Source organism: Ovis aries, chromosome 15, assembly GCF_016772045.2.
Source record: "Ovis aries strain OAR_USU_Benz2616 breed Rambouillet chromosome 15, ARS-UI_Ramb_v3.0, whole genome shotgun sequence".
NCBI lineage: Eukaryota > Metazoa > Chordata > Mammalia > Artiodactyla > Bovidae > Ovis > Ovis aries.
In genome coordinates this window covers 25,709,298-25,728,635 of record NC_056068.1, presented here as the reverse complement: position 1 = coordinate 25,728,635, position 19,338 = coordinate 25,709,298, and the positions used below count along the sequence as shown (strand labels likewise).

The 19,338-nt window shown below is 41.6% G+C and overlaps 1 protein-coding gene across 6 annotated transcripts in view; it reads left to right on the top strand.

Annotated features, from left to right (window-relative positions):
- CADM1 (cell adhesion molecule 1) overlaps window positions 1–19,338 on the top strand; it is a 358,479-nt gene that overhangs the window by 70,955 nt on the left and 268,186 nt on the right. The gene's annotated exons all lie outside the window — the stretch shown is intronic.

Genomic DNA, 19,338 nt, shown 5'->3' with positions numbered 1-19,338 from the left:
AGAGCACAGATGCACTTGATCTATATTGTTTGTCTTCTTTTGACTGATGCAGACCAAAAAAAAAAAAGAAAACTTGATAGCTTCTTGGTTAATACAGCTTTGGTCTGAAAAGCAGGCTGTGATGTATTTGGGGGTGCATATGCCAAGGCCTGAAACAAAGACGATATTTACCAGTCTGGACAATAAATAGGCAATATCCAGCTACACAGTGCTACGGGAGGAACCTGGTTCTTTGGCACACATAATGTTATGTCAGAGTTCTCTAATACATTATTACTATCATTGACAAATACAGCTCGCTAAAAATCATAAATGATCATTTTAATGAAAGCTGCGTCATTTGTGAGTGGTACTTGCCTATACTTATTTTTAGAGCTGTGAAAATAAATTAGAAATAAGGCTGATGGTTCTACTTTCTACTTTTATTTATTTTTTGCCCCTTCTAAACCTTCATGAACAGTTTTGACTGCCTGATTTGTTTCATCGTTTCCTTCCACTGCCTGTATAACATCCGTTGGAAAATAATGCTTGTCCTGTCAGTTTCCAGAATCAGCAGCAAACCAAAGTGTGTGTTCAAGGTGGGTGCCAGCATTGCACTGCTGCTGCCACCAGGCTCCTGTAAAGATGGGATTGATCCTATTGTGGTAAAATTCGCTTTTAAAAACGGTCTGGATACCTCGATTCAGGAATAGGACGTTCATCCCAAAATGGACCAAGCAGAACACCAGCAGAGATGTGATTTTTGGGCTGAAGGCACAAATACAGGATGATTATTGCCTGTTATTTAGTGTATGATTCTTTGTTCTAAGCCTAGGTGATACTGTTTTTGCTGGAAGCTCACAACAGATCAATAGTAATTTTGTTATGGGCCAGATGTCAAAACAGAAATGTGCTCTCAAATCCCACTGACTTGCTATGACAACTAGTATGCTAAAATACATTCGCTCAGCAGTCAGGCATTTCACGATACTCCCCTAGTTCTTTGTTGTTTTGTTTTTTTTTTAAATTTTTTTATCCATGTGGAACCTTAAAGCTAGGCGTTGTTAGCAGAGATTCTCCTGTATTTGTTTTCCTTTCTCTAGTACACACTTCTTTTGACTGAGAGGAGAGAAACCTCCTCAAACTCTCCCCTTTTCTCCACCCTGATAATGAGTTAGGTGATGTCTACACTGTAACTTCTGGTGACGGGTATCATTTTCATGGCAATAAATAAAAAATCTGCAGTAGGAAAGTGGTTCCGAAGGAAAGCCAGCCAGCAAGAAGCATGTCCTTTGTTTAGTTCCTCTCTCATCCGACTTTGAAGTTGTCATTTCAATCTGATTTGGACTGGGGAGTTCAACATTTTGGGATGAGAGGAACTTCAGGGATATTACTAGCCTCTTGCTTTGGGGGGCATTCCTCTTTCTTTTCTCCGCTCCTCTCTTTAGTGAAGTTGCTGACTATCCACCAGCTTTTGGGTAGGATTAGGACAGCATTCTGTAGTCATGAACACTTCTTCTTGTGCTGATTTGTTATTATAGAAATATTCAAGATGAATCAGGTGGCAACAACTGGCAAATTTGGGCACATGTTTTGTCAATGTAATTTAAAATGGTGTTAGTTTCTTAAGTCCGTTTGGTCTTTTCCTTGTGTCTTATAAATCTGGGCCTAGCTTTTTCCTTCCCTTTCCCTCAAATCAGAAAAAGAAAAAGGGAAAGGCTTTCTTTTTCAGATCATGAAAGAACTGAACAAGCTGAGAATTACTTGTTCAGTGATGTGATAGAGGGACTTCCCTGGGGGTCTAGTGGTTGAGATTCTCTGTGCTTCCAATGCGGAGGGTGTGATCCCTGGGTTTGGGTTTGATCCCTGGCTGGGGAACTGGATCCCACATGCTGCATGATGAGGCAAACAAATAAATAAAGTGACAGAACTTTCCATTCTACCTTTGGGCAACTCTTGCATTTCTTAGCACTATCGAATTTTCTGGGAGTAGAAGTATCTCTAAGTGGGAGGAAATATTCCATCCAAGGATGTAAATACTCTGAGAGCCTAATACTCTGCCAGATATTGCTGTCTGCTGTTGTGTGCAACTCTTTGGGAGCCCATGGACTGCAGCACACCAGGCTTCCTTGTCTTGCACTATCTCCCGAAGTTTGCTCAAACTCATGTCCATTGTTGTCCGTTAGTACATGTAATTCTTGGTGCTGCCCCACAGATTTCTCCAGCAGACATTTCACTCACAAGAAGGATTACTTGGATTCTATTGTTCTTGCCTGTCTTTATTGCCAGTGCTATCTAGAGCTCTGAAGCTGCTAGGACTTAAGAGAACAAAGTTCAACTCAGACTCAGGCACCTTTTATAGTAGCTCTTCGTTTATTGACTGACCACTGAAAAAGGACCTTTTAAAAGCAAAAACTAAGCGCGCTGTTACTGCATTCCAGGCTCTGTGTTAGAAGTAGAGGGGATGGCATGATCAGTAAGTCAGTCCCCTTGTTTCAGAGACAAGCACGTCGTCATACTCGGGCCACTGCTCTCCTTCTGCTGGGCTGTTGGGGAGGGTGGATTTGCTTTCATTTATCCCCATTCTCTTAGTTGTTCTCCTGAAAACTAGGTGCATGAATTACTGAATTACAGGACAGAGCAGCTAAACGGTCCACTGAGAATTAAGTTCAAGACTTGGACTCATGGGCTAGAGCTTACCAATTACACTTATTGTCATTGTTATGACCTCAGATGCATATAAATCCAAAAGAGTCAAAGTACATGACAAAGGAACTTGAGACATAGAGGAGTCAAGAAGAGAATGCCAGGTGGGCTCCCTGTCCCAACAAAATTCAGTAAATAGGTGGGAGTTGAATTCGAGACGCACACTTATTAACTGAGAGCAAAGCAGAAAAGACACTCAGTAGGTGCCTCATGTTTCTAGGGATACATTTGGAAAAAGCTGTAACAATATTTATTCACATTAAAGGATGTGAAAGATTTCAGAATTGGGGGAAAAAAGAGAAGATATGTGACCATCTTAACCCTTTGTGTCATATGATAGACATGAAATAAGCATTTACAAAAATTGAAGTCTAGTTGATTTACAGTATTGTGTTGGTTACAAGTGTATGGCACAGTGATTCCCTTATATGCGTGCTAAGGCACTGCAGCCGCGTCCGACCCCTTGCGACCCCATGGATGTAGCCCACCAGGCTCCTCTGTCCATGGGATTCTCTAGGCAAGAATACTGGAGTGGGTTGCCATGCCCTCCCCCAGGGGATCTTCCCCACCCAGGGATCGAACCCATGGCTTTCATGTCTCTTGCACTGAGAGGTGGATTCTTTACCACTAACGCCACCTGGGAAGCCTGAATCTATCTATCTATACACATGAGAGATAATATATACATAAATATACATATGTATACTTTTTCAAATTCTTTTCCATTATAAGGTATTACAAGATACTGAGTATCGTTCCCTGTACTATACAGTAGGTCCTTGTTTGTTTTGTATGAGATGCGTGTATATGTATATATACATATATAAGTACTTTTTTTCTTAATTTATTTTATTGAGTGAAGTGGGTTAGTGCATAAAATGAAGAGCAGAAGATAGTTAACTTTTTCATATTCAGAGCCCCCATCACCGTGATATCTATTATTAGCCTAAACCCTGTTGCCTGGTGTCTTTGTAGAGATACTGAAGGAGTACCATCTATGGTTTTTCAGAGGGTTTTGTAGATTTCTGAAATGTTCACCATCATGTATGAAGCTTTTTCTAAACCAGAAAATACTGGTCTATACCAGGAATTGGAAAATGTTTTCTGTAAATAAATGAGGCCTCTTGGACCACAGATTTCTGTCACTGAGTTCACTCTGCAGTTGTAATGTGAAAACAGCCATAGGAGATGCATATGAGTGTGGCTGTGTGCCAGTAAAACTTTATTATGGATACTGGCAATCTGGATTTCATGCAATTTTCATGTGTCATGAGATATTATTCCTCTTTTGGTTTTTGTCAACCGTTAAACAACACAAAAATCACTCTTAGCTCTGTCTGGGTTTGGCCCACAAATGGTAAGTTTGCCAACCCCTACCCCAGACCATCTACTGTTTATGTTTCCCAACCCATGCTATTAGTTAATCTGAAGCTTTAGCATATTATAATGGAATGTGGTAGCAACTATGTGAGAAAGCAAAACATTCATAACAATCCTCAGAGAACCGGTCATCTAGTCGGAACTCAGCTTTTCAGAAAGTCTCGTGTAAGGAGTGTTGTTTGTTCCGTTTGATTTCGGGCCAGTGGCTTGAAGAGTAGGGAGGAGAGGTGAAAACCAGCCAGAGTGACAGTCCTTGGTCTTGCTGCGCTCAGATGATCTCATTTAATCCCCCTCTCCTGAGGGGAGAACTATTTTCAGCCCATTATACAGATAAGGAAGTAAGGCATATAGAGCTAGGGAACTTGAAGGTAAAATAGTAAATGGCAGAGCCTGGTTTCTAACCCAGGATCTCTGAGGCAAGGGGGGTCGTTGGAGCAGGAAACAAAAATCACTTGGCTGATTTAGAGCACTTAGCAGGGGGCCTGGCGTATGGTCGGTCCTGGCTATGTATTAATATTATTGATATGTCTGTTGCAAAGGAGAAGGGACGATGGGAGAAGGGTGATGAAGGAAGGGATAATGAGGCTTTAGAGACTAAAGAATACGGTACCTTTGTCACAGATTCAGTTGAACCTTGCAGTCAGCCTGTATCTTGTCAAGCCAGAATATGCTTTTGGAAGCCAAAGAGGAGTCATAAAAAATAAAAGTTCAGAGAAACTCATGTATTTAAAAATGTGGCAAATCACAGACGCAGAGAACCCAGTGTGAAGGTCCTTACTCCTGAGTTCACGAACTCCCATTTGATGGCTGGAGTGTCGTGTTTTAGAAAGCTAGAGGGAATTTTTTGACTCATCGCCAGTCATTTACTTAAAAGATCTTTGCATTAAAATTACTTACTTGAAGTGCTGGCAGACTGATAAATTCAGGGGGCTATTTTAAACATTGTCAATCTAAAATGTAATCCTATTAAAATAATGGAGTATTTTCTGAGTGGAGAATTCCCTTGTCTTCCTGTCCAATGCTCACAAGAGAACAACATAAAAGGCATCCCAGAATGTCCTCTGAACATCATTGAAACCAACTGACGTGTTTTCACAGCTTGCTTCTCATCAGCAGAGAATTTCCTTGCTGCACCCCTTTAAAAGGCAAAGCCCCACCGTAGTGACAGGTTTATTCTAATCCTGGAATAGGGGGATTCTATTGCTATTTGGAATGATCCCTTGTAGGTTCTGGAAACCTTCTTGGTTTCTTCATTTATGCTCATTTCTCTGTGTGATCAAAGATGCTGTATAACTTGAAACGTTAGCATTTTCTTCTTTCTGTTCGTTTCTGGGGCTCCTTTTCATCCAGCAGTGTGGGTTACCTTGAGATAAATTGGTTTATGGCATGCCATTTTCGGTAAAACTCTGCAAAAGAAATGGTCACATAACTCAGAAAGGTTTGCCCTTGGAGTGATTTAGTCATGCTGGATGATAGCTGAGGAGGCTTATTGACTCTGAGCTCCCTTTGGAACCAGATTCAGAAAGCTGTGCACTTCTGTGGCACCTGGGAGACACTCAGTTGAATAGAGCTACGGAGAAAAGCATTTCAGTTATTGGCATCTTTCCTAATGCATTTTGTATGTGTCTATACCGCAGGGAGAAATGTGTGGTTATTGTTGAAATATTATCTACATGGCTTTGCAGAAGAAGAAAAGGCCTCGTACAACAGTCAACACATTAAGTCTCGTGATGTTGTAATGGTTTGGGGGCTGTGCATCTCTCCCCAACAAACACCGGTGCAGATATATGGCCACATCATTTGGATTCCCTCATTAGACTTACAAAAGCCCTTAAAGGGACCTTGAACTTGACAAGTTGAACCTTGAACATTCCATAATTTGGAATGTTGTTTAAATGTTAGTGTTTGTGTTGTTGTTATTCACCTGATTTTAACCAGGAAGCTAGGCTTTGATCATCTGAGTGTGTGATGTACGAATCTAGGTAGGATGTCAAACTCTCAGAAGTGCACAGAAATTAATTTCTCCTTCTGCACAGATAGACTCCTGTTCAAATGAAAATGTGTGTGGACAGGTTTTTGTTTGTCATGTGTGAACTGGGCGTGTTGCATTGGTCTAAAGGGAGCAGTTTTAAGTGGGTGGATGTGTCAGACCCCCCGGCTATCAGAGCCACCTTATCTCCACAAATCTCTTCTCATATAACAGCATTGCAGGAAGTTTGGATAATTGATTCTCCTGAGCAATACAAATATTGGGATGCTTAATCATTCCAAGAGATGGTCAGAGCTACTGCTTTTATATTTTTTAAAAAACATTTGTTTACTCTGCTCAGGCATTCATTAAGCACTTATTGATCAACAGTCTACCATGGACCAGGCTCTAGGCTAGATGATGAGGATGCCGAGGGGGAGAAAGGCATAATCTCTGACCTCATAGCTCACCAAGGAAGGCAGGTCCCAGATGGATAATTGCAACGCATGCAACAATTAATTTAGGATATTTTAATTTAATGAGTATGTGCTAGGTGCTGAGTGGAAGAAGCCAGTGGTAAGCAAAAGCAGATTTGGCCTCTGCCCTCATGTGCCTTGCAGTCAAGGAGCAATTATTGAATATACTTAATATAATTATTTATTAAGCGAACGTTGCACAAACGTACAGTTATAAAGTGGTCCAAGTGTCATGGAGGAGAAGCCTATAGTTCAATGAAATCATAAACTAAGAGAACTTGATGTGGTCTGGATGGCCAGAGTGGGAACCACAGAAAAGTGATGATTGACCTGTGACTGAAGGGCTGGTGTGAGTTAACCAGGCCATAAATTGTCGGAAGTGCTTTCCAGAAGGAACCAAGTGCGTTAAAGGGATTGAAATAAGGCCCTTGTGGCTGGAGTCAGAGGGCGAGTGGAGAGGTGGGTAGTGGTCAGGCTGCTCAGGGCTCTGTAGGCTCTGGGAAAAATAGGGGGCTTTATCCTACGAAGCATGGAAAGGCTTTGAGAGGGTTTAAGAAATTAGGAAGGGGTAACATGATCCTAGTCATTTTCTGAGAAAGAGCACTCGGGCTCCAGTGTGAAGGGGTATGAGTGGATGCTGATGGGGCCCCATAGCCTCGGAGGCTACTGTCTGGACAAGAGGTAGCAGCGGCTTGGATTAGGGTGGTGGTGTGGGGGTAAGGAGAGAGGTGGGTGAAGTTGGGCAGTGTTTAGGGCCATATCTGCAAGCGTGGTGATGGACTGAATATGTTGTTATGAGGGAGGTGGATGGTCCCAGGATGATAGAGTCAGAGGTCGTTTAGTGACACTTTATTCTGACACTTAAATAATCCGGAATAATTCATATTTTACTGTTCCGAGATTATACTGGGACTATTTCTAATAGAAGTTGTCAATCTGTTTTCCAATTTTCTGGGACTTTTTTTGTGTCTTTAAGAAAGGAAATCACAGTTCTTACCCCTCCTGTTCCTTTTAGTATAATTAAGGCCGTAGAAGTGCTCAGTTATGACTCCAGAAAGAAGTGCAAAAAGACGCAGACCCAAGCCAGAAGATAATATCAAAGTGAAATATTTCCAGCATTGTCAGCAAAATGTAAAGATATCATCAGAAACAAACATGTGCTCCCTCCCACCTTTCCTGCTGATTTTAATTCAGAAAATTGAAATGATTTTTCTCATATCAAAAATGAGTGAAAATACTAGGGAGTCTTTTTATTCTTTATAAACTGAAGTCAGAGTAATTTATTTTATCTGGAGGAGAGTATTAAATTAGCTGTCAACGGTGCTACACAGGTGGATGGTAACTTTGGAATTGAAATGACCAAATCTCCAGTCTTGAGGCATTCATTTTAATCTCCGCTTTCCATTGAAATAGGCAAAACATGAAATGTTGAGATAATGGCACTAAAATTCCAAGTAATTGCTTTTGTTAGCTCAACTCATGTTTACTCATATTAATTACTGAAATTTGATAACCTCTTTGTTTTCTACTTAGCATGACTCTGAATGCAGGGACAGGGCTATCAATCAGGTAGGCGGTTCTCACCGAAGGCTGGACTCCTTTGCTTTGATGTTGGCAGCTTAAGGCTAATTCCTTCCGCTTGATAGGTTTATAATTCAAGAAGATGTGATTTAATGTTGATGGAATTTATTTTTGAAACACATTATAGGACGAAAGCCTTTCAAAGTAAAAAATGAAGTTTTGAGGTAAATCTTAAGTAAACAAAGGCTGTCAGGCTCTCTCCACACCCAATTTTAGAGATCTTTATAGAACTGTGGACCTGTGCCATGCATGTCCACCTTTCAGTTGGAGGGGATGAGGTGGTGAACAGAGAAAATGCAAGAGCTCTTGAGTCTTAGGAAGAAGGTAGGCAACTAAAGACATCAACTTTTTCTTTCCTCTCCTCTTTGTAAATTCGTTTCACGTTGCCTTCTCTTCCTCATAGCTTTTCATTTATGATATTCCTTCCTTACAAGTTGTTTTTCCAAAGGTGAACCTGAAATCTTAAAATTTTTAATATTTCATTCAAACTCTACTTTAGGTTTGTAGAGTTTGAAGAGATCCTGAGTCCATTTGTTTTCAATCTGCTGATTCATACATTTCTTCAGCCTCTCATTCATTTCATTTATACATTCATGCCCTCTAGAAGTGTTGAGTTCCAGTCACTGCTCTACGCATGGGAACTGAGCAGGTAACAAGCTACAGTCAGTCTTTGCCCTCATCTTTCTTTTGGACACTACCGTTATTCGACCCTGCCTGCCAATGCAGGAGACATAGAGACTCAGTTTCAGTCCCTGGGTCAGGAAGATCCCCTGGAGGAGGGCCTGGCAACCCACTCCAGTATTCTTGCTGGAGAATCCCATGGACAGAGGAGCCTGATGGGTTACAGTCCTTAGGGTCACAAAGAGTTGGACATGACCGAAGCAGCTTAGCGCACACACACATTATTAGTACCACCTAAACTCACCTTGGACACGACTGAGTGACTGAACTGGACTGAACTGAAAATTACCTTATCCATTTCTTTTTTTTGGGGCGGGGGGAATGTTTCTTTTACTTTATTTTACTTTACAATACTGTATTGGTTTTGCCATACATTGACATGACTCCACCATGGATACACCTTATCCATTTCTTCTTCTTTCTTTGGAAATGTCATGGCACTGACAACTCAGTAGAGCTCACTGGAGAAGCTTAATGCCTGCTGTTTGAGGAAAATTGTCCCAAAGTGGCATACACAATTCTATGCCTTTTAAAAAACATAGGAGATTGAATTTTGTTTTGTGTGAATAACCCAGGATCTTGTGGAATGCTAATCACCTTACTCGAGTCCATTCATATGGGTTGGTTGTTTTGTCCATTCTGCACTCAGAGAGAAGGCTATGGTTTTCCTAGTTCTCAGTAATTTTTAAAAATGGTTTCTCTTGTCCCTTCTTTTGCCCTCAGCTTTTTCTTTTTAATTTTTTAAAAATTTGTTTTGATTTGTTATAAGCCGGAAAACTAGATAACTAAGTCTACCAGATGTGTATGAAAAGTATGTTAATAGAGTAAATGGTGATGGCCCATCATCTTCCATTGAGCAAAATCTTGTTCGTGACTTACTTAGGGCTTAAGTAGGCCTGTGGTGTTGGCGTGACTTAGTGCCCGCCTTAGAGCTCTGACACTCCCCTCTGATGCTCTAGGAAGCTGGATACCAGTCCAGCTGGTCCTTTGAGATACCAGTCCTTTGAGGTGATAACCTCCTAACCGTAATGAAGTATAATGTTTTATAATTTTATCCTCTTTGAGTTTCCATGTGTGGGTGGAGACAGACAGACAGACACGCACACACAGAAGTAGCTTTTTTTTCTCCACAGCCAAGCTTTCTTGAGTGAAGTCTTTAAAATGATATTTCTATATTCTGTCAGTTGTATGTTCAGGATTATAACAAAGCACAGGGCTGTGAAAATAAGAATCGAGGAGCTCATAGACAATTGCAAAGCTTCTAGACTGGATGCTAGATTACACGAAGGCACAGCATATTGATTTGGGGAATAAGAGCTATCCATAGTTCAGATACAAGCTATGACAGATGGGGGTTCACTAACAACAAATCTGATGACTTCTAGGCCCATTTCCAAACACAAAAAATTCACCAGATGCAAGGACTCTTGCCATTCTTAATGGATTCACTTTTATATAAATGAGTCCCATTTATATATTTTCTTCCATGGCCAGTTATCCTGAAGGTGTTATAAGAATTAATATTTTATTATTTTTTTCCATTTAATGGATATATTGCCATGCTGTAGTAAGGTAGTTATATGGATAAAGTTCGCTGTTTTCTAAAGGAGCCCATAAATATTTAGATGTTTAAAATAAATGCCTAGATGTTTTAAACTTACATAAATTCACAATCCACCAAAACTATTTTTTTCTAGATATTTGTATCCTTGTCTTGAAATGCTTTTCAAGAGTAACACTTTTAGAGGAGGTAGAATCAGTTCATCTGCTGGTCCTTTGATAGAACTTGAAAGACTCAGATGTATTTCCTTTAGTTCTTGACGTTGTCCCCTTCAGTTAGCTCCCAGTTTATTATAAATATATTTTTTCTTTAACTTCTAATTACTTAAGAAATATACGTTTCCCTTTAAAAGTATTTTAGAAGAGGCTGAAGTTCTCACTGAGGGATGCCTGGTTGGGGTCCGCTGACTTCTGTTTTCCTCTGTATCTGTTCACGTATCTGTCTACCTGCCTGTCTGTCTGTGTGTATCTGTGTCTGTCCATCCGGATGTAGATGTGAACATCCAATTCATGGAAGTGCTGTGGGATGGCATATGTGCCAGCCTGCCGCACGCATCCTCTGCAGCTTACTCCCTTCCTCAGCGGTGTCCTAGAAGCCTAGCCGTGCTGTGACATGCAGGTTTTGCTTGCTCCATTTACCCGCTACCTTGTATTCCAAAGCACACATATACCTGTTTATTCAGCCATCCCCCTATTGATAGGCATATGGGTTGTTTGCAGACTTTTCTTACTTCAGTGAAGATTCGTGTACGTGTCTCCTTGTGCACGTGTGCCAAGGACACCCACCAACAGAGAGCATTGCTGGTCCACAGAGTCTGTACATGGAAAACTTTCATTGATATCTTCTACGTCTGACTGTTGGTCATTTTCAGCTTTCTGTCAGTAACTAGGTGGGTTTGTTTTGAGTTAACAGAATGGACTGAGTGATATTCTCATACAGAGCAGAAAGAAAGATGAATTTATTAATCCCTCCCGAGTTCCCCCACCCTCTGGATCTGTAGCATTCTTGGAATCTTGAAAAATTAAGTGAAGTTTGTTAACATACATGCCTTGGGAGACACGGCAGTGTTTTCCTGGCTCTTGCCTTATCCATCCACTCTCTCTGTTTCATCTTAGTCTGTGCTCGTGAATGGTAGGGATCCAGCCCTGCCTTTCCACCTAAAATTATCCAGGTTTTAAAAAGAACTAAAATAGGTCAAACCGTCTAAGCTGTGGAAAGACCCAGAGGAAGCCAAGGAAGGGATGGTGAATGGAAAAAGAGCTTCACGGGTGACACCTGATGTGGTGCAGCAGACTCCCAAAGACCTTGCCCCCCCCAGGGAGTGGAGGCGCTTCTCCAGCCTGGGGCCGCTACACCAGGTATATCTAGGGGCACCTGGAGGCAAAACCCTTTGAACTGCTTCTCTGACCACAGGGGTGCACCTAAGAGAGGGAAGGATTGCTCAGCAAGCCAAGATGTCAGGTAGGGACTGAAGCTGCCCTGGGACTCCCACCCCTCTCTGCCTCCGAAGAGAGCAGGCAGCTGCACCTTCAGGGGCACTGAAAGGACAGGAAACAGGCTCTGGGTCCACAAGAGGCTGAGGCTCGGAATCTGGCGCCCTGTCTGCATCCTATTCTGGAGTGTGATTAATATCCTTCAATTTCATATCCTATGTGAGAGAGATCATTCAGTCCCATTGATTAGTTCCCTTCAATTCTATATCATCTGTGAGAGAGACATTTAGCCCCATTGACAATCTGAGGTGATAAAACATTTTCTGGCATCCCCTAATCATGTAGGATAAAATATTCCTGAAGCTCAAAAGAAAATTCATGTTTGGGAGATGCCTCGTGCCTCTTGCTAAGATTTATTTTCCTTTTAAAATGTCAGTGTCTGTTGCCTTTCCTGCAGGTACCCCTCCTGCCTCCCCGTTGCCTGAGTCCTTCAGCATCTCAGGTCGGGCTGCATCTGTTCCTGCCGAGCTTTTCCTTTCTCCAGCAGAAAGCTGGTTTGTTTGGCTGACAGATGGGGTTCCCGCTTTGGCCTGGATGCGCCTAGTTAAAGGGTTTCTGTTTGAAGCCCGCAGGTGAAGCCCAACTCCACACAGACCCCTGCTTACACAGTTCCCTTCATGGTCACGTAAAGCAGTAAGGAAGTTTTTAATTGACATTGTCTACTGTTAAGAGGGCAGAGTGTGGACATCTTTCGAGAGGGTTTACTTTCTCTGTGAAGTATCAGGCTATCAATTCATTGGATGACGCAGTGGGTTTGCTCTGGGGAAGAGAGAAAGATGTTATTGTAGTGTATCTTTTAGAATCTCTGCACACAAAAAAAAATCCCCTCAGAAGCAACCATCCTCAAAACCTATGTCGCAATCAAAACCAAAGCTTTAAACTGTTTGAGTGATAGATATGGTTAAACTAACAGTATTTAATGCCCAAAGCACATCAAATTTGGGCAAAGAGGATGCATAATGCTGGGAGATGTCTCGTTATGGTGTGGTTACCTAGCAACAAGTGGAAACTGTATGAAAATGTACTGCTTATCTGTTGTTGGAGTGGGTGCAATGAAACTTATTACGCTAGCCTGTTTTGCTTGGCATGTTATTAAAATCATAGCTAATGTGGAAAGAGCTGGAGTCTGTTCCCATTTGATACAGAAGCAGTGTTAAATGCAGCTACTGTAAAATGCCAAGACTTCGGTCAGGAGAGTAGGCACGTGCGGCCTCCTTAAACACCCAATATTGAGATGTTAGGATCTGATTTATATTATCAAAGGTTTACTAATAATAAAAGCAGACAGAACCTTTAGGGTACTGAGGAAGTGGCTGGTTGTTTAGATTTCTTAAAAAAAAAAAAAATCCTGAGAGCCATTTATAGTTTTGTCTGTATCTGTAATAATAGCTTGGTAGAGCTCCGCTTCTCCTCGCCAAATTGTATTTAACTGTCTGCTGAGCTTATCGATGCATCCTAACCACACAGCCTTCTTCAGTTTGTTTAAGTTACAGAACCAGGATGCACTGTCACCATTTTTAAAGCTTCTATTTTTATTTAATCACTTTAAAACAAGCTGCAGATCTTTCGCAGTATATACCAGTGTCTATTTGGGGCAATGGAAAAGCTTCTCGTCTTTGGGTTATCCTGGAGCTTTGCTGTCATCTGTGTTTCAGAGAAGTGTGTTTTGCCCCAGGCCTGTCCGACCGCTTTTTCGTGTATACTTCAGATGGCTTTGTACTGAAGTTTTATCTCACGTTTATTTTTTAGTGTATGTGCTGCCGAAGCGAGCACGTCTCACATTTATTTTTAAAAAAATCGAACTGGGAACACCTACTGAAATATCTTCTTCTGTGGGGAGCCCGTGATCCGAAGATGATAGAGCACCAGCTACCCCACAGAGGAGGAAAAGTTCAAGTACTTCCTGTGCGCGTCAGACACCTGTGATGACACACAGAAGTCTGGCATCCAGGACTCAGCTCTGTTAGTCGTATTCTGACATGACTTCTGGGGGCTCTGGAAGGTGTTTATGTGTAGCAGATGGAGCTATTAGTTAGCTGTGCTATCTTGAAGAATTGCTTTCCCAGGTAATCAGCTCCGCTCATTTAGGAAGTGATTTCCCCACCTCGACTTGTCAGCTCAAGAGGCAGGAATGATGGATCGCAGTGACCGGACAGTGCACTGGAGTAAGTCTGTAAGGGGATCCATCCCCTGATGCTTTGCAGTGCTCTGAGGCCCAGCAAACAAGATGGGAAGGATGACCAGGATGCTTCCCGAAGCTTACCTGTCAGTGTATAGCGTTGCTGTGGCAACCTGAAGATTTGCAATTCATCGGAAGTGTAGAGCGAGACAAAACCTTAAGTCATGGCTGTCATTACAGTGGAATGGGTGCCACCAACACCTGGCAACCTCTATTACTTCAACTTGTTTCTTTTCACGCTTGGAGGAGCAAAATGCATCAAAGATTAATATGCATAGTAAACCTTTTGGTAAAATATGTATGTGTTCTGCATTTCAGATGAGTGAAAAACTTCGAGAGTTCCCTCTCCACTTAAATCAATATTAGTTAATAATGTTCAAAGTGAGCTTGTCGTCATACTTTTGGAGAGGAGAGGGGCCATGATGCAAGGCTAGAGAACATACCACATTCTCTTTCCAATTAAAAAGAAGCGTATTTAAAATTTTGCTGTCCCTCCTGGAAATGCTCATAATGTATTAATTGTATCTCCTCTGTCTCATGTCCCCTGCCTGTATGGGGGTATTTTAAGTGATGGGTATTTTAAGTTTATCCAGGTGCTAGTACAATCCATAAAGACGAGAGAAAAAGCATACCATTGAAGATTTTCTTTTGAGGAAAAAAAAAACCAACCGCCGATATTTCTAAGTATGGTCACATCATTTATGCATATTCTGCCATTTCATCACTTAATGGAATTTGTAGGACTTCCAGCATCAAACTGATGTTAACAGTTGTCCTACATAAGGGTTCCCTTGGATGTTGGAGGTGGGTTGCTACATAAATTAGAACATATTTAAGCTTTACCTTGTTGTCACTAAGGCTCAGCTTTTGTCTTTGCCATCTTAAAACTGCAATGTTTAGAAAAAGCAATGCCTGCAGCATTTTATAGGTCTGTATTTTACTGGACTTAGTAACATGCTATCTTTTTTTTTTTTCTTTCGGGGTGGAGAAAAAATGTTTTCTGTAGAGAAAATGTGTCTTTTTTCCAAGTGTGTTTTAAAAACAGTTAAATTGAACTTTACTTGGAATTTTCTGGGGTGCAAATTCTTTTGAAAATCTTTTTCTGAATGCCGGAAAAATATATGGTTGCAATAATACCATCACAGTCAGTATCATGACGGGTGCATTAAGGCTGGAATTAAATCTAAAGGGCTGATGTGTTAAAAACACATTAAATATTTAATGTTAGAGGTCAGCTTATAGTTCTTCTCTCATCTTCTCCAAGGGCAAAGTTAACCATCGATGCCCTTCTAAGGAGTTGCACTTGTGAAAGTGCCTATCCAGTTTCAACCCGGATCCAGAAATCTAGGTTTATGGTTAGGAGGATGAGAAAACAAATAAGAGGTGTTCAGGTTCTACACGAGGGACTTGATTGCTTAGCCGCCGTGTTGCCCCTGTTGAGATGGGAAAGCCTTTTGGCTGGTACGTTTCCACCCAGCACTACATTGGGTGTTTCTTCAAACCAGCACTGTGTTGTAATTGGAGATCATCTTCTCGAAGATGGAGGCTTTTATTTTTGTGGCTTTCTGGGGAGTTGTAATGCCTGCCTGCTTTTCCTTTTAATCAGATGTTTGAGAGCTGCAGCTTCGGGTCAAACGAGCATATCACACCTGATTTTTACAGGATTTTCAGTAACTTGAGTATTATGTTTAAATGGGAAACTATTCTGGATAGTCCCCTTTTAGGAAATGGTCTGCCGGGAGAGTAGCATTTTCCAGCATTTGGTGGATTTGAGAGAAGGCACTGACATCTATAATTTGTAACCCAGTTAAAATTGTTTACCTTCTCTGGGCACACTTGTAGACAAGGGGAGAGCTGCTTATTTAAAGTTTAGCTGTGTAATTTTTACTTGTATGCCCAGATGTCCTTTAATTTATTTTCAGGGGAATTGATAACAGTAGCAAGATGTTAAAGTTAATTGCCAGATTCCAGTAAGGACTGCCATGAATGGACTGGAAGAATACCCCTAGGGCATACGTCTGTGTGCAGATATGTGGCAAAGTGCTAGTTCTGAGTTCACATAATCTTCGTGCAGAAATATTTAAGATGAGGATCTATCAAGTCTTATCTGTTGAGACGTGATCTCTTTAGTATCTGGCAGGGCTCGTGCAACAAATTTTCTTTCTTTTAAGTGATCTCTGAAGCTGTCAAGTTCAGTTGAGTGAACTGTGCTTGAGGGAAACATGCACCATTTTCTCTGGCATTGGCATGCTGCTGATGACATATTTTTAGAATTAGCTTTTTCTCTTCCCCCACCCTTCTAGAAACTGAACTTTTATTTAAGCTCCCTGCTGTTAACATTGGAAAGAAAGTTTCCCGTGCCAATGTTTGCCCAAATGGAAGGAAATGTTTGCATTTTGTATGCAGTGTTCATAAACTTGATGAGTCTAACAGTTTGGCTCTGCTGATGAGCACGTCTGCTTTGAGTTCTGAAGGGCAGGCAGAAAGAGCGTGGAAAAGCAGTGTAGCTGTGGGAAAGAGGTGTGGCTGTCGGTGGCTGAGAGCCTCCTTTCAGAGGCTGGAGGCCAGAACTCAGGTTTCACTTTTCCTCGTGCTTTGGAGATCAGCACTTAGAAAAGCGATCTCTGGTTTTATCAGGTAGATGTGAGCAGTAGAATCCTTTCTTCCCTCATTCATTTGATCAAGGTTAGCTGAAACTCTACATTCATTTGATTTCTCCAGGCAGGGTGCAGGGTGTTCTAGGAAAGCCTTTTGACCCCGTCTTTCTAGGCATTTGGTTTTTGTTGTGAAGATCTTGTCAAACTTTGCCAGGGTGCATTATGTTTTTTAAACTTTTGTTCTAGAAACTGGTGCCAACATATTAAGTATCTGTAACATGTTATAGGAACACTGTAAAAAAAAATGTTGTGGTTTGATTTCATATAAAGTCAAGATTTTTTTGTGTATGGGATGCAGAATTCAAAGAACAAGAAATTTGAAAATTCCGAACCCTACGCAAATGAGTCATTTGCACAGAGATGCACCATTGGATGATAAGGAGGGTGAATGCATCAGGGAATTAACTGATAAGTGTATGGCAAATGACCTAGCCAAGGATTCAAGCAAGAACAATTTGCTCCAAGGACCTGTGTAAGACAATTTAGGAAGATACACTTTTCTTTGGCCCCATCCTACAGCAGTGTTGAATCAGGTAAATGAAACTGTTTGGCTTTGCTTACCATCAGTAAGCCAAGAAGAACATGGCAGGGGTCATTAAGATTTACAGATGAAATGTAAATAATTCAGGGCCCACAAATAATAATTAAAAAAACCAACTGTGGCGCTGCTTAGAGTCAGGTCCTCTGGGCCTCCTTTGAGGGGGAACCTCTCTTGTTTTGGCTGGAGACCTGTCCATCTGGGTACAGATGGCTGTAAGAGCTTTTTAATGACCTTTGCTAATGCCGGTGAATGTGTCTTTGGACACCATCATAACCAATGGATGAGGAGGGCGGAAACAGCAGGATGGTGGCAGCTGAGGAATTAAATGTCCTGAATTTGTTAGACATCTGCAGAAACATGCAATTTGTTGGGCAGGAAATTGTAAACAAAACAGACCGAGTCAATTATCAATACACCTGTGACACTCCAGGATGCCAGCTCTAGTGGTATATGGCAACTTTCAAAGTCCATACCCCCTGGAGCAACCTGTTGGATATTTCAGACGAGTGCCAAGGCTACTGGATGCTTCCTTTGCCCAGGGGGCCAGAGCCTGGCTGACACTTCAACCAGCAGAGGAGGAGACGATGCTCACCGTCAGGAGGAAGTCAACTTGAAATTCTCTGCTCATGACTGTCTCCTTCCTTATGGGGTGATCCTGTGGGTCTTTGCTTTCTACATTATACCCATTGTCTTCCATTCTAAGTTAGTGGTGCTCAAGCAGTGCTGTGCTTCAGAGATGTTTAAGGAACTTAAAAACTATACCCATTTGGGGCTTCTTCCTGGAGCATCTGATTCAGTAGTTGTGGTAGGGAACCCTGGGCACTTGCATTTCTTCTTTAAGAGACCCCTAGGTAATTCTGACATTTGTGCCAGTTGAGAAATATTCTCCTGAGTGTCTCCGAGGAAGTGTGGAGAGTATAAGAGGCTTTGGACCAGGTCATGGGAAGCCTCACACTGAATCCATTGATCAAGAAATCAACTCATTATGCAGAGAAATATCATTTGGGTCTTGGGCACAATTGATATGAAAGAAGCTAAGGACAGAAGTGTGTTCCTGTGACTCATCTCTGTAGAAGAGCCACGGGGACTGACTTTGGGCTTGGATGGAAGCCACTTCCTGATTCTAGCATCTGTTCCCAGCTCTGGATCTCCCCCATGTAAGGTCCATTCTGTCGTTGTGTTCACCCAGTTTAACTAATCAGATTACTGACTCTCAGGGGCTCATTTTCAGGTTCATGGTCAGAGATTTCTTAGTTCTCTAGAGGATTCAGTTAATTTCCTGCTTTAAAAGACCAGATGGGGTATTGGCTTTATGAACCTGAAAACATAGCTTTCATTAACTGGGAGATTTTTGCAAACTGGGAATTTCTGGTGATAGTAATTTTTAATGATTATTAGGAGTAGTTGGGAGTTTAGAAAAATTTTAAAAGTAATGTATCTATTTATAGGGGTTTTTTTTAAGTTTTTTTTTTTTTTTTTTTTTTTAATGTGGACCATTTTTTAAATCTCTATTGAATTTGTTACAGTATTGCTTCTGGTTTTTTATTTTTTGTTTTTTTTTGGCCAGAAGGCATGTGGGATCCCCAGCCTGGGATGGAAGCCACACCCCCTGCATTGGAAGGTGAAGTCTTTACCACTGGGAGCTTCCCTTGTGGCTCAGCTGGTAAAAAAATCGGCCTGCAATGCGGGAGACCTGGGTTCGATCCTTGAGTTGGGAGGATCCCTCTGGAGAAGGGAAAGGCTAGCCACTCCAGTATTCTGGCCTGGAGAATTCCATGGACTGTGTAGTCCATGGGGTCGCAAAGAGTCAGACACAACTGAGCAACTCTTTTTTTTTTTTTTTTTTTTTAACCGCTGGACCACCAGAGAAGTCCCTATGGTGTGTTTCTTAAAGGCGGGGGATGGGCATCAGAGGGAGCAACCAGCCTTGTTTTTTTTAACCTTATCTTGGGATTGGGAAAAGAGGGCAAAGGGTAGAAATGTTTCAAATTACTGGAGTGTTTAAGAGTGTTTCTAGGGCATTGTGAGAAAAGAGTGGTTAGGAGATCAGAGCCAAGGGGTAGCCTATGTTGGAAGAGGCAAATGACGGGAAATTCTTGAACTGGAGAAAAGATAAAGGTATGTGATCATGACAT